This window comes from Lepisosteus platostomus (genome assembly GCF_059453375.1).
Source record: "Lepisosteus platostomus isolate fLepPlt1 chromosome 5 unlocalized genomic scaffold, fLepPlt1.hap1 SUPER_5_unloc_1, whole genome shotgun sequence".
NCBI classification, from domain to species: domain Eukaryota; kingdom Metazoa; phylum Chordata; class Actinopteri; order Semionotiformes; family Lepisosteidae; genus Lepisosteus; species Lepisosteus platostomus.
In genome coordinates, this window is record NW_028291471.1 from 517,422 (window position 1) to 532,774 (window position 15,353).

At 53.6% G+C, this 15,353-nt stretch overlaps 1 long non-coding RNA gene and 1 other non-coding gene across 2 annotated transcripts; one reads left to right on the forward strand and one right to left on the reverse strand.

The window, feature by feature from the left end:
• Positions 1–764: 764 nt before the first annotated feature.
• Positions 765–837, reverse strand: trnaf-gaa (transfer RNA phenylalanine (anticodon GAA)). The gene has a single exon. It is a non-coding gene; the product is annotated as a tRNA-Phe (tRNA).
• A 12,309-nt stretch (positions 838–13,146) lies between these two features.
• On the forward strand, positions 13,147–14,699 carry LOC148638415 (uncharacterized). The gene is made up of 3 exons (XR_015931051.1): positions 13,147–13,482; positions 13,813–13,976; positions 14,105–14,699. It is a non-coding gene; the product is annotated as an uncharacterized LOC148638415 (long non-coding RNA).
• The last annotated feature ends 654 nt before the right edge of the window (positions 14,700–15,353 follow it).

Consider the following 15,353-nt stretch of genomic DNA (forward strand, 5'->3'; position numbering starts at 1 on the left):
GCTGTGATCGTATAGTGGTCAGTACTTTGCGTTGTGGCCGCAACAACCCCGGTTCGAATCCGGGTCACGGCAGAATAGGGGCGTCTGCTTTTACTACTCGCACGAATGAAGGCAAAAAAAAGCCAATCGACGTGAACGAACGGCGCTTTACAGAGGAGTACTGCCTGACTGGATCGTTGATGAACGACAGAGGCCACTCCGACCACTTCTCGGTTTTCTTCAATGACTTACTAAGGATCTTCTTCACATTCGCCCATGCAGGGGAAGCCAGTTACACCAAAGCAAACGCAGGAAAGTGCATTTCAAGCAGAGACCAGGAGGGACTTGTTTACAACGAGAGTGGGCTTAGAATGGAACAATGCGCCCAGCCCTGATGCTGGAGCCGATTCTTGATGAGCTCTTGGGCTCACTAAGAGGCCCCCGCTGGATGCTAATCTTTCTGTTGTTCTTGCAGGCCCAATTGCAAATGATCGGCTCCGCGTACAGAAGGAACGTGCATTTGGTACAAGAGTGCACGAAGGCACCGGAAATACATTGGGAACAAATGACCGGTCGCTCAAGACCTCTGTGAAGTACAGGAGCGTGCAAAACGAGGTCTCGAACCAGGAACTTTTCGCGTGTTAGGCGAACTTGATAGCCGCTACACTACGGAAAACTAGAGGGACCGCTGCTGGTGTCTCGCTTGCGTTTCGGGCTGAGAAAGGGACGCGTCACTTTAGGCAGGGGGCGCTGGAGAGAGGAACAAAGGGCGCGATGAAACAAAATGCCGAAACCCGGGATCGAACCAGGGACCTTTAGATCTTCAGTCTAACGCTCTCCCAGCTGAGCTATTTCGGCGGTGGAAAGAGCACACAGCCACCTGCTCCAGCCTTCCTGTGTTGCGGCATGAGCGCACCAAGAGGAGCGGGAGAGTGTTGCAGGAACGTCACTCAGAAGGAAAGGAACATGTGACCGGTCGCTCAAGACCTCTGTGAAGTACAGGAGCGTACAAAAAGAGGCTGTTCCCGTACGGTTTCGAACCGGGGATTTTTCGCGTGTGAGGTGAACGTGATAACCGCTGCACTACGGAAACGGTGAGAAAAGGGGACCCCCGGCAGTGAGTATTCAACCTTATTGCATTACTGCTCCCAACCAGTTGATATCAATTTAATTCCTAAGGGTTATGTACTTGTTTTGAGTATCTCATGTAGAAGTTGTAAACAAGTTCAATTACGAAACGGTCTAAATGAATGATATACCGAACTTATGTCTTCTTGATATGTGTAACTCGTTGTAACTGAATGAATTTATATCTTTTGTATTCTGATAACCCTTACGATAAGATCTGTTAGGTTTGCATGCATACTCTATATATTAACAAATGTATCCTCGTGTATTAGTACCTGTGTGTGCGTTGTTTGAGTTATGTCGCATGGTTGGATTCTAAGACCATTAAAAGAATCAATTTTGTGATTTACTGCCACAAAAATAATTGTCCCAGTAAATGCCCAAACCCCTACAGAACTGGTGCCTCGTGAGAGAACACTACAACAGTGTGTGATATCCTGTCCCAGCCTGAGGAGCAGACAGCGAGCCTGTCTCTTAATAATACTTATAATACAGTGTGTGATTCCCTGCCCCAGCCAGAGGAACAGACAGTGAGCCTGTCTCTCAATAATAATACAGTGTGTGATCTCCTGTCCCAGCCTGGGAAACAGTGAACCAGATACTCAATAATTATAATACAGTGTGATCTACTGTCCCAGCCTGAGGAACACACAGTGAGCCTGTATCTAAATAATAATAATACAGTGCGTGATCTCCTGTACTAGCCTGAGGAACAGACAGCGAGCCTGTCTCTCAATAATGATAACCTAGTGTGGAATGTCCTGTCCCAGTCTGAAAAACAAACAGTGAGCATGTCCCTCAGTAATAATAGAACAGTGTGTGATCTCCAGTCCCAGCAGGAGGAACAGACAGTGAGGCTGTCTCTCAATACTAATAATACAGTGTGTGATATCCTGCCCCAGCCTGAGGAACAGACAGTGAGCCTGTCTCTCAATAATAATAATACAGTGTGTGATCTCCTGTCTCAGCCTGGGGAACACTGAGCCTCTCTCTCAATACTAATTATACAGTGTGTCATTTCCTGCCCCAGTCAGAGGAACAGACAGTGAGCCCGTCTCTCAATAATAATAATACAGTGTGTGATCTCCTTTCCCAACCTGAGGAACAGACAGGAGTGAGCCAGTCTCTCAATAATAATAAAGCAGATTATGATCTGCTGTCCCTGCCTAAGGAACAGTCAGGAAAGAGCAGGTCTCTCTATAATAATAATACAGTTTGTGATCTCCTGTCCCAGCCTGAGGAACAGACAGTGAGCCTGTCTCTCAATAATAATAATACAGAATATGACCTCCTGTCCCAGCCTGGGGAACAGAGAGTGAGCCTGTCTCTCAATAATACTACAGTGTGTGATCCTCTGTCCCAGCCTGAGGAACAGACAGTGAGCCTGTCTCTCAATAATAATAATACAGTGTGTTATCTCCTGTCCCAGCCTGAGGAACAGTGAGCCTGTCAATCAATAATAATAATACAATATGTGATGTCCTGTCTCAGCCTGAGGAACAGAGAGTAAGCCTGTCTCTCAATAATAATAATACAGTGTGTGATCTCCTGTCCCAGACTCTCAGTAATAATAATACAGTGTGATCTACTGTCCCAGCATGAGGAACAGTGAGCCTGTCTCTCAATAATAATAATACAGTATGTGACCAACTGTCCCAGACTGAGGAAAAGACAGTGAGTCTGTCTCTCAATAATAATAATACAGTGTGAATTCCTGTCTCAGCTTGTGGAACATACAGTGAGCCTGTCTCTCTATTATAATAATATAATGTATGACCTCCTGTCCCAGCCTGGGGAATATACAGTGAGCCTGTCTCACTATAATAATAATACAGTGTCTGATCTCCTGTCCCAGCCTGAGGAACAATGAGCCTGTCAATCAATAATAATACAGTATGTGATGTCCTGTCTCCGCCTGAGGAACAGAGAGTAAACCTGTCTCTCAATAATAATAATACAGTGTATGATCTCCTGTCCCAGCCTGAGGAACAAACAGTGAGCCTGTCTCAAAATAATAATAATACAGTGTGGGATCTCCTGTCCCAGCCTTGGGAACAGTGAGCCAGACTCTCAATAATAATAATACAGTGTGATCTACTGTCCCAGACTGAGGAACAGACAGTGAGTTTGTCTCTCAATAATAATACAGTGTTATCTCCTGTCCCAGCCTGGGGCACAGACAGTGAGCCTGTCTCTCAATAATAATAATACAGTGTGTGATCTCCTGTCCCAGACTGAAGAACAGACAGTGAGACTGTCTCTCAATAATTATAATAATACTGTGTGAGCTCCTGACCCAGCCTGGGGAACAGACAGTGAGCCTGTCTCTAAATAATAATAATACAGTGTGTTATCTCCTGTCCCAGCCTGAGGAACAGTGAGCCTGTCAATCAATAATAATACAGTATGTGATGTCCTGTCTCAGCTTGAGGAACAGAGAGTAAGCCTGTCTCTCAATAATAATAATACAGTGTGGGATCTCCTGTCCCAGCCTGGGGAACAGTGAGCCAGACTCTCAATAATATTAATAATAATAATACAGTGTAATCTACTGTCCCAGCCTGAGGTACAGACAGTGAGCCTGTCTCTCAATAATAATATAGTGTGTGACCACCTTCTGTGGTCTGTTTCAAATCAGCCCGCGATGAGACACCGAGGAGAAATGAAGAGCCCCAGTCGCGCTAGAAAATCACCCGGGAAAGAGACTTTCAATGTAGGAAAAAAAAGTCGTTAGTAACAGACATAATATGTTTGTTTTGTTTTTTTAATCGCTGCGATGTGTGACTAAGCTCATACGACTAAGAGTTGCCCCCTTTGTCTAGATCTGGTAACCTGCTCTTCGCTGGTGGGCCAGATCGTGTCCCCCGTCACTACACTGGGGCATTAAGACCCACACAGACCGCAGGGTGAGTGCCCCCTGCTGGCCCCACTGAGAGGTCGTATCCCACCTCCTCCGCTCTCTCTCTCTCTCGTCACTCTCTGTGTAAAGCAGTGTCTTATGGCCCTGAAACCCTCCCCTCCACTCTCTACATAAAGCAGTGTTGTCAAGCCCTGACATCCCTCCTCCGCCACTCTCTGTGTAAAGCACTGTCGTATGGCCCTGACATCACACCCCCACCACTCTCTGCGTTAAGCACTGCCGTATAACCCTGACACCCACCCCTCCACACTCTGCGTTAAGCTGTGTTGTCAGGCCCTGATATCCCACCCCCGCCACTCTCTGTGTAAAGCAGTGTCATATGGCCCTGACATCCCACCCCCACCACTCTCTGTGTAAAGCACTGCTGTATGGCCCTGACATTACACCCCCACCACTCTCTGCGGAAAGCACTGTCATATAGCCCTGACACCCACCCCTCCATTTTTTGCATAAAGCAGTGTCGTCAAGCCCTGCCACTCTCTGCATAAAGAAGTGTCGTATGGCCCTGACATCCCACCCCCGCCACTAACTGTGTAAAGTAGTATCGTCAGGCCCTGACATCCCACCCCTGCCACTCCCTGCGTAAAGAAGTGTCGTATGGCCCTGACATCACACCCCCACCACTCTCTGCCGAAAGCACTGTCGTATAGCCCTGACATCCCACCCCTCCACTCTCTGCATAAAGCAGTGTCGTCAAGCCCTGACATCCCACCCCCACCACTCTCTGTGTAAAGCAGTGTCATATGGCCCTGACATCCCACCCCCACCACTCTCTGTGTAAAGCACTGTCGTATGGCCCTGACATCACACCCCCACCACTCTCTGCGGAAAGCACTGTCGTATAGCCTTGACACCCACCTCTCCACTCTCTGTGTAAAGCAGTGTCATCTAGCCCTGACATCCCACCCCCTCCACTCTCTGAATAAAGAAGTGTCGTATGGCCCAGACACCCACCCCTCCATTCTCTGCATAAAGCAGTGTCGTCAGGCCTTGACATCCCACCCCTCCACTCTCTGCGTAATGCGGTATCGTCAGGCCTTGACATCCAACCCCCGCCACTCTCTGCGTAACGCAGACATGTTACAGACATTTACAACAAAGACATATTATAAAATATTGACATATACTGTAGGCGGCTGGAGCATTATTGGGAGACAGACTCACTGTTCCTCAGGCTGTGACAGGAGATCACATACTGGGCTGCCAGATCAACTGAGTTCCCTCCTCCCTCTCCCAGTAGGATTGGGACCCGTTGTGATTCTGGCAGGTGTGGGAACTCTGGGATTGGATTTCTGAATTTCGGGAAGAATGTTTCTCTAATCCCAGAGTATCTTTCACAGTGCAGTAGGAAGTGCACCTCTGTCTCTATTTCTCCCCGCTGGCAGTGGGAGCACAGCCTGTCCTCTCTGGGCAGCCAGGTCTGCCTGTGTCGCCCAGTTTCTATGGCCAGGTTGTGGTCACTGAGCCTGTACTTCGTCAGGGTCTGTTTCTGTTTGTTATTTTTTATTTTGGTCAAATATTCAGCTAGTGTGTATGTGTGTGTCCCAGTGTGTGTGTGTCCCAGTGTGTGAGATATTGCTGTTTGATCTGTGCTGTGATGTGGTTGAGTCTGGGTTGTGGTGCTCTAGCAGTGCTGTCCTGAGGCTGGTTAGTGTTGGTGTGGCTCACTGCAAGTGTGATCTCAGCAGAGTCTCTGTACTCTTGGGACACTTGACTCACCTGTCTTTCTCTTTCTCTCCCTGTGCTGTCCCTCTCCTGCCCCCTCTCTCCCTCCACGGACTCCAGCTGGAGGAGGTCCAATCACCACCTCCTGTGAGACAGAAGAAAAATAAGGTGGGTAATGCTCTGATCCTCTCTTTACTCCTGTCCAGTGTCCAGTCAGTGTCCAGTCAGTGTGTGTGTATGAACCCCTCTCTCTCTCTCTCAGTGCAGTGTTCATGTACTGGAGTGTCCAGTCAGTGTGTCTGTATGAACCCCTCTCTCTCTCAGTGCAGTGTTCATGTCCTGGAGTGTCCAGTCATGTGTCTGTATGAACCCCTCACTCTCTCTCAGTGCAGTGTTCATGTCCTGGAGTGTCCAGTCCGACTCTTAACGTGACTCTCCTGTCTCTGCTTCAGAAGCGCTGGTGCGTCTTTTTAAACTCCCTGAGCTGCGTGTCGGTGGAGAGAGATGATCAGGACGAGCCGATGGAGGCGGCGGAGACCGTGGGTCAGGAGAGGAAGAGCGAGGCAGAGGAGGAGCAGGCTGCCAGGAAGGACAAGAAGAAGAAGAGGAGGTGCAGGTGAGCAGACAGGGGGGTGCCGCCCGGTCGTGTCTGTGATTCAAGGAGGAGTCTCCTCTTGCTGTTTGATGTCATGGTGACGTCTGTGTCTGTGTCCCTCACACCTGCAATAACAATATTCTTTCCAGGTTCCTTTTCCTGTGCCTGCTAAGATCCGGACTGGACTGGACTGGACTGGAGCTGAGGGACACCAGTCTGGACTGAAGCTGAGGGACCCCAAACTGTGCTGGACCGAAGCTGAGGGACCCCAGACTGTGCTGGACCGAAGCTGAGGGACCCCAGTCTGCGCTGGACCGAAGCTGAGGGACCCCAGTCTGGACTGGACTGGAGCTGAGGGGCCCCAGACTGCATTGGACTGGAGCTGAGGGGCCCCAGACTGCACTGGACTGAAGCTGAGGGGCCCCAGACTGGACTGAAGCTGGGGGGCCCCAAACTGGACTGGACTGAAGCTGAGGGACCCCAGACCCCAGTCTGGACTGAAGCTGAGGGGCCCCAGACTGGACTGTGGAAAACTTTCACATTATCTCCACCTGAGTCCTCAGATCGTCTGCATGACCTTGTATTATTAAGTATTATTTTAAGGTCCTGTGATGATTGTAAGATGGGGGGGGGTCACTAAATAAACCCTTGACATTGATCTGTATTGTAATTTTTGTTCTTTTGTTAAGCATCAATAAAATGTTTTAAAAAAAATCTGTTTAGCTTTTGTTTTTTTCCCTCCCCCCCCCGAAACGAACGAACAGAGTCTGTCCTTCTCTTTCATCCCGGAGAGTTTGTGGTTGACGGATTGAGGCCGAGAGCCCTCGTCTTCGGCGTGCCACCAGTTGGCGGGGATATAGCAGGGGGGGCATCGTGTCCAATACTCCTTGAAACGGGACAGATTTCAAGCCACCTCCGTCTGAAGAGAAGGAAGTCGACCACGAAGTCCAGGGTGTCCTAGGAAGCTCTTTAGCCATCGTTTGCCCAGCAGCCATCTCACCCTGCAGCTCCCAGCTGGCAGCCCCCTCCCCACTGGAGCCCAGCAGGTGGGAGCCTGGTCAGTACCTGGAGGGGAGACTCCTGGGAAAAACTGAGGTTGCTGCTGGGAGAGGTGTGAGTGGGGCCAGCAGGGGGCGCTCTCACCCTGCGGTCTGTGTGGGTCCTGATGCCCCAGTATAGTGACGGGGACACTGGACTGTAAACAGGCGCCGTCCTTCAGATGAGACGTCAAACCGACGTCCTGACTCTCTGTGGTCATTTACAATCCCGGGGTGTCTCTGGAGAAGAGTAGGGGTGTTACCCCAGTGTCCTGGCCTGATTCCCCCCCTGGTCTTGACCCATCATGGCCTCCTTATCACCCCCCTCTCTGAACTGGCTCCATCCCTCTGCTCTCCTCCCCACTGAGAGCTGCTGTGTGCTGAGCGGACTGGAGCATCATCCAGGTGGGGGCTGCACACTGGGGGGGCTGGAGGGGATCCCCCTGACCTGGGAAGAGCTCTGAGTGGAGGGTCCAGACTTATTAATTATTATTATTATTCGTGCTGCACTGGGCTTCAGTCCTGGTAGTGAGAGGGGGACTCTGTGATCAGGACAGATACTTATGACTGTATAATAATACACGATAGAAATGGAACACAGGGTAGCGCTGTAGTCCCTTCGAAACGTTTTGAACTGCCAGAAGAAGTTTTCACAACCCGGACTTGTGAAGGTACAGGTCTTCTCCCATCGTCCAGAGCAAGGTGTATCGTGTCCTGGTGATTTTAATGTCGCGTTTCTGCTTTATTAGAGAGAGGCACTGAACTTTGGGGAACGTGACATCCACCCAGTATTACTAGTAGGTTGATAAATATAAATGTTTTTTTTCCCCCCGTATTATACCTTGCGAAATATAATATGTGTGTGTGTCCTGTGATGGACTGGTGTCCTGTCCAGGGTGTGTGAGTGTGTGTATCTGTGTGTCCTGTGATGGACAGATGGTACCCAGCCTGGACACCCATGAGACACTGGCTGTGATGGACTGGTATCCTGTGAAGGACTGGTGTCCTGTCCAGGGTGTGTGTGTGTCCTGTGATGGACTGGTGGATCACAATATTAATTCTCCTCCTTGATTCCCTCCTTCATCGCCAGAGTGAAAGCGGGACACGGCAGTAAAAGCTCAGCCCTGCGGGTGGTGGTCCTCTCGGCCACACGGGGGCGCTGTGGCTCCACGGGGGGGGGGGTTATGTTCAAGTCTCGCTGGGAATCGCACCGACGCGGTGGAGTTCGTGAACGTCCCAGACACCAAGAAAACGAGAGAGAGAAAAAAGGTCGTTTTCGGGGTTCAAGAAGCAACCCCGAGATTCAGGGAGTTTCCCCGCTGAGCTTACTCTGCCGAAAACACGCAGGTTTTATTTTTTTCCCGTGTCCCCCCTCACACAGGCCGTTTCTGTAGCGTGAAGTTGTGTTTTTTTGCGCAGCGGTCGGTGAGGGGCGAAATTTTATTTATTTTTTTCCCACGGTCTGAAACAGAAACAACCGGGTGGTGTTGTAGAGAGGTCGACGTGCCTGGTTTTCCTCGTTTGCGAAGCCCGTTTTTTTTGGGGGGGGGGGGGGGGTCGTGAGGTCCCACGCAGCGCTCGGAAAAGAAAATGGCGTTTCTTTTCCCCGCAGGACGGGGGGGGGGGGACCTGTGTTTTTTGGACGTGGCGTGGCCCGAAATTTACGCCCTTGGGCGCTAGAGGGGGGTGGAGGTTGGTCTTTCTTTGATTTGGGGGTCGGGGGGGGGGGGTGCTAATTTCACTGAACCAAACCCCACGGAAACCCGTGTTGGACGTGGGGGTGCTGAATGCGCCCTCGACGTGATTTTGTCTTTAAATTCAAGTGCAGCTTTTGTAACCCTTGGGCCGGAAACACCTGGACCCGTTTCCCCTGCCTGTCCGAGGTGGCGACTACCGGGGTCGTACAGGGACACCCGGCTGGCCGCCGAGAGTTGGAAAAATAAAATGTCCACCCAAAAAAAAACAGCAACCGTGAAAAATGCCGGCCATTTTTGTTTCGCGGCCGAGCCGTGAGCGCGTTTGGGGCGACGTCACGGAGGCGTCACAATGAGCCGCCTGACGTCACAGAGCGGCGGATTCTAGCGGGGGGCGGCGCCGGAGCCCCGTGAGCTCAGAGGAGTGAAGAGAGAAGAGGAGGAAAGCGCTATATAGTCTTTTCTAAATACGTGTTTCTTCCAATAAAGTTACTTCGACTTAGATCGTTAGTTTCAGCTTCAGAATCGCTCTTCAGAATCCCCGTGCAATCGGTAAGTCAGTCAAAAGCGCCGCTGGCGAGAAATAACAAAATAAGTGGAGAAATAAGTTGTTTTTTTTACCGTTACTCCACTCTTATGGGTGTGATCGTGCTGTAAAAAGATATTGAGAGGAGGTGCACCTCTACACAGAGAGTGGTAGGGGTGGGGAACAAGCTGCCCAGCCCTGTGGTTGAAGCCGATACCCTGGCTTCTCTCCAGACACAGCTGAGTGAGCTCCTCCAGTCAGGACAGGAGGCTCTTCTGTACACCGAGGGTGGCGGGAGTGTGGAACAAAGCTGATACCCTGGCTCCTGTCCAGACAGAGCTGGGTGAGCTCCTCCAGTCAGGACAGGAGGCTCTTCTGTACACAGAGGGTGGTGGGGGTGTGGAACAAAGCTGATACCCTGGCTTCTCTCAGGACACAGCTGGGTGAGGTCCTCCAGTCAGGACAGGAGGCTCTTCTGTACACAGAGGAGGGCGGGGGTGGGGAACAAGCCGCCCAGCTGTGTGGCTCCGCCCCCTCCCCCTCCCCTCCCCTCCCCTCTGTGACTCTGCTTGTCTCGGCAGGACGATGGACCGACAGAGATGCCGCATGGCCGTGCGCGGTCGCAGCAGGACCCAGGCCCGGCGAGGCGTCGTAAGTCCACCCCTCCCGCCCGCCGTCCACAGGGTCGCAGGTCCATTATAGCCTTCTGAGAGAACAGATTGCCTCTGAACGTCCCAGACTCTCACTGGACACACTGTAGAGACTACCCAAGGCCCCTAGTCTCGACATGACTGGGCTGGGCTATTTGGTCAGAGCTGTCTCGGAGATGGGCTGTTTGGCGTCTTCACAGGTCACACCGGTCAGGCCGAACCCGGACTGGCAGCGGGAGAGGTCCCGGCCCAAGTCCCGGTGCTTTTCCGTAAGTCTGACCCGGTCGCCTTCCGCGAGACTGGACCGGCCGCCCTGTGGTGGGCCCGGTGCCCCACATCTACCCTACAGCTCCCCACTCTGACCCCTAAACTCCCGATACCCTACAGCTCCCCACACTGACCCCTAAACTCCCGATACCCTACAGCTCCCCACACTGACCCCTAAACTCCCGATACCCTACAGCTCCCCACACTGACCCCTAAACTCCCGATACCCTATAACTCCCCACTCTGACTCCTAAACTCCCGATACCCTACAGCTCCCCACACTGACCCCTAAACTCCCGATACCCTACAGCTCCCCACACTGACCCTTAAACTCCCGATACCCTACAGCTCCCCACACTGACCCCTAAACTCCCGAAACCCTACAGCTCCGCACACTGACCCCCACAGTCCTGATGGCCGAGAGGTCTCTGCTTGCTGTAGTGATTGAGTGAGCTCTGTGGACCTGACCTCTGTCTTGTGTCCTCGTTTCCAGCGTCTCCTAGTGGTCCGGCATTTCACACGACCTGAAGGTGAGATCTGGGGAGGAGACAGAGCACCCCCTAACACCCCTGAGCTGGGTTACAGGGTAAGACAGCTTCTTACTGTTGGACACACCTGTCCACACTCTTACTGGACACACTGGACACACTCGCCTGTCCAGACTCTTACTGGATACACTGGACACACTCACCTGTCCAGACTCTTACTGGACACACTGGACAAACTCACCTGTCCACACTCACCTGTCCAGACTCTTACTGGAAACACTGTACACACTCACCTGTCCACACTCACTGGACACACTGTACACACTCACCTGTCCACACTCTCACTGGACACACTGTCCACACTCACCTGTCCAGACTCTCACTGGAAACACTGTACACACTCACCTGTCCACACTCACTGGACACACTGTACACACTCACCTGTCCACACTCTCACTGGACACACTGTACACACTCACCTGTCCAGGCGTAGTCTCTGCTCCTCATCCCCCCTGCGTTGTGTCTCCCCCTCTCCCCGCTGGACAGAATCCCGAGGTGTCTTCGTGTCTCCCCGAGCTCGTCCAGAAGCTGGAGAGGGCGGCCGAGCTGCATCTGGAGCTCCCAGAGTCGCCCGGCTCGTCCCGCTCGGGCTCGCCCGGCTCGTTCCGCTCGGTGTCCCCCCCGTCCTCGCCCGAGAGCCCCCTCCGCCCCCCGCCCCCGGCCCCCCCCTCCGGCCCCCTCCGGCCCCTGACCGCCCCGCCCCGCCGCCCCCCCTTCATCCCCGCCATGCCCCTCCAGCCCCCCCTGCTGCCCGGGGCGGTGCCCCTGCCCCTGCCCCCACCCGTCCTGCCCCCCATCGCCCGCCCGGCCCCGCCAGGCCCCGCCTGGGGCTCCCCGGTGCGGAGGGCAAGGAGAGAGGCGGAGATGTCTGACGAGGCAAGTGGGGCAGAGTCTGTCCGTCTGTCCGTCCATCTGTCCGTCTGTCCATCTATCCTTCAGTCCATCTGTCCCTCTGTCCATCTGTCCTTTTCTCTATCCTGTCCTTCTGTCTTTCTGTCCTTTTCTGTGTCCATCTGTCTTTCTGTCCTTTTCTGTCTTTCTATCCATCACTCTATCTATCCTTTTCTCTGTCCATCTGTCCTTCTGTCCATCTGTCTTTCTGTCCTTTTCTCTGTCTTTCTGTCCTTTTCTCTGTCTTTTTGTCCATCTGTACTTCTCTCTTTCTGTCTTTCTGTCCTTCTGTCTGAGTCTCTCTTTTTCTTTGTGTCTGTCCCTCTCTCCCTGTCTCTTTCCATGTCTCCCTGCTCTCTGTTTGTCCTGCGTTGTCCCAGCTGGGTCTGTCTCCCTGTGTCTCTCCGTGTGTCTCCCTGCTCTCTGTCTGTCCTGCGTTGGCCCAGCTGGGTCTCTCTCCCTGTGTCTCTCCGTGTGTCTCCCTACCTGTCTCTCTGTCTGTCCTGCGTTGTCCCAGCTAGGTCTCCCTCCCTCCTCTCTCTCTCCGTGTGTCTCCCTGCTCTCTGTCTGTCCTCCGTTGTCCCAGCTAGGTCTCCCCCCCTCCTCTCTCTCTCCGTGTGTCTCCCTGCTCTCTGTCTGTCCTGCGTTGTCCCAGCTGGGTCTCTCTCCCTGTGTCTCTCCGTGTGTCTCCCTGCTCTCTGTCTGTCCTGCGTTGTCCCAGCTAGGTCTCCCCCCGCCTCTCTCTCTCCGTGTGTCTCCCTGCTCTCTGTCTGTCCTGTGTTGTCCCAGCTGGGTCTCTCTCCCTGTGTCTCTCCGTGTGTCTCCCTGCTCTCTGTCTGTCCTGCGTTGTCCCAGCTGGGTCTCCCTCCCTCCTCTCTCTCTCCGTGTGTCTCCCTGCTCTCTGTCTGTCCTGCGTTGTCCCAGCTGGGTCTCTCTCCCTGTGTCTCTTCGTGTGTCTCCCTGTCTGTCCTCTCTGTCTGTCCTGCGTTGTCCCAGCTGGGCCTGTCTCCTCTGCTCTCTGACTTCAGCTCTGTTCGCCGATGTCCTGCCAGCCCATCTCTCTCTCAGCCTGTCTCTTGACTTGCAGGAGGAAGAGGAGGTGGAGACAGCTCTTCCGGCAGGAGAGAGGAAGGAGGTCAGTGCTGGTCCCACCTTGCCCCCTGTCCTGTCTGTGGTGGAGTTTCGCCGTCTTGTCTGTCCCTGGGTCTCAGTGTCTCTCTCTCTTTCAGCCCTGTCTGTCAGTGTCTCTCTCGGCCTGCTGTCTGCCTGTCCCTGCCTCTCTGTCTCTCTCTCTTTCAGCCCTGTCTGTCAGTGTCTCTCTCCTCCTCCTCTCTGTCCTCAGTGTGTCTCTCTCCTCCTCTCTGTCCTGTGGTGTCCAGTGGGTCAGTATTAGTGGGCTACACCCAGGCTCACTCACTGCGAGTGTGGTCTCAGCAGAGTCTCTGTGCTCTTGGGACACTTGACTCACCTGTCTCTCTCTTTCTCTCCCTGTGCTGTCCCTCTCCTGCCCCCTCTCTCCCTCTTTGGACTCCAGCTGGAGGAGGTCCAATCACCACCTCCTCTGAGACAGCAGAAAAAGAAGGTGGGTAATGCTCTGATCCTCTCTTTACTCCTGTCTAGTGTCCAGTCAGTGTGTCTGTATGAACCCCTCTCTCTCTTAGTGTAGTGTTCATGTCCTGGAGTGTCCAGTCAGTGTGTCTGTATGAACCCCTCTCTCTCTCAGTGCAGTGTTCATGTACTGGAGTGTCCAGTCAGTGTGTGTGTATGAACCCCTCTCTCTCTCAGTGCAGTGTTCATGTCCTGGAGTGTCCAGTCAGTGTGTCTGTATGAACCCCTCTCTCTCTCAGTGCAGTGTTCATGTCCTGGAGTGTCCAGTCCGACTCTTAACGTGACTCTCCTGTCTCTGCTTCAGAAGCGCCGATGCGTCTTTTTGATGTTCCTGAGCTGCGTGTCGGTGGAGACAGAAGATCAGGACGAGCCGATGGAGGTGGCGGAGACCGTTGCTCAGGAGAGGAAGAGCGAGGGAGAAGAGGAGCAGGCTGCCGGGAAGGACAAGAAGAGGAAGAGGAGGGGCAGGTGAGCAGACAGGGGGGTGCCGCCCGGTCATGTCTGTGATTCAAGGAGGAGTCTCCTCTTGCTGTTTGATGTCATGGTGACGTCTGTGTCTATGTCCCTCACACCTGCAATAACAATATACTTTCCAGGTTACTTTCCTGGTTCTGTGCCTGCTAAGATCTGGACTGGACTGGACTGGACTGGACTGGAGCTGAGGGACACCAGACGACTGGACTGGAGCCTAGGGACACCAGACTGGACTGGACCGGAGCTGAGAGGCACTAGACTGGACTGGAGCTGAGGGACACCAGACTGTGCTGGACCGAAGCTGAGGGACCCCAGTCTGGACTGAAGCTGAGGGACCCCAGACTGCTGGGCCGAAGCTGAGGGACCCCAGTCTGTGCTGGACTGAAGCTGAGAGACCCCAGACTGTGCTGGTCTGAAGCTGAGGGACCCCACACTGGACTGCACTGGAGCTGAGGGACACCAGACTGGACTGGACTGGAGCTGAGGGGCCCCAGACTGGACTAGACTGGAGCTGAGAGGCCCCAGACTGGACTGGACCAAAGCTGAGGGACCTCAGGCTATGCTGTACCGAAGCTGAGGGACCCCAGACTGTGCTGGACCGAAGCTGAGGGACCCCAGACTGGACCGAAGCTGAGGGACCCCAGTCTGTGCTGGACCGAAGCTGAGGGACCCCAGACTGTGCTGGACCGATGCTGAGGGACCCCAGTCTGGACTGAAGCTGAGGGACCCCAGTCTGTGCTGGACCGATGCTGAGGGACCCCAGTCTGGACCGAAGCTGAGGGACCGCAGACTGTGCTGGACCGATGCTGAGGGACCCCAGTCTGGACTGAAGCTGAGGGACCCCAGACTGCACTGGACTGAAGCTGAGGGGCCCCAGACTGGACTGATGACCTTTTGTTAAGCATCAATAAATTAAAAAATCTGTTTAGCTTTTGTTTCCCCCCCCCCCCCCCCCCAAGGTTGCTGCTGGGAGAGGTGTTAGTAGGGCCAGCAGGGGGCGCTCTCACCCTGCGGTCTGTGTGGGTCCTGATGCCCCAGTATAGTGACGGGGGACACTGGACTGTAAACAGGCGCTGTCCTTCGGATGAGACGTCAAACCGAGGTCCTGACTCTCTGTGCTCATTAACAATCCCGGGGTGTCTCTGGAGAAGAGTAGGGGTGTTACCCCAGTGTCCTGGCCTGATTCCCCCCCTGGTCTTTACCCATCATGGCCTCCTAATCACCCCCGTCTCTGAACTGGCTCCATCCCTCTGCTCTCCTCCCCACTGAGAGCTGCTGTGTGCTGAGCGGACTGGAGCATCATCCAGGTGGGGGCTGCACACTGGGGGGGCTGGAGGGGATCCCCCTGACCTGGGAAGAGCCATGAGTGGA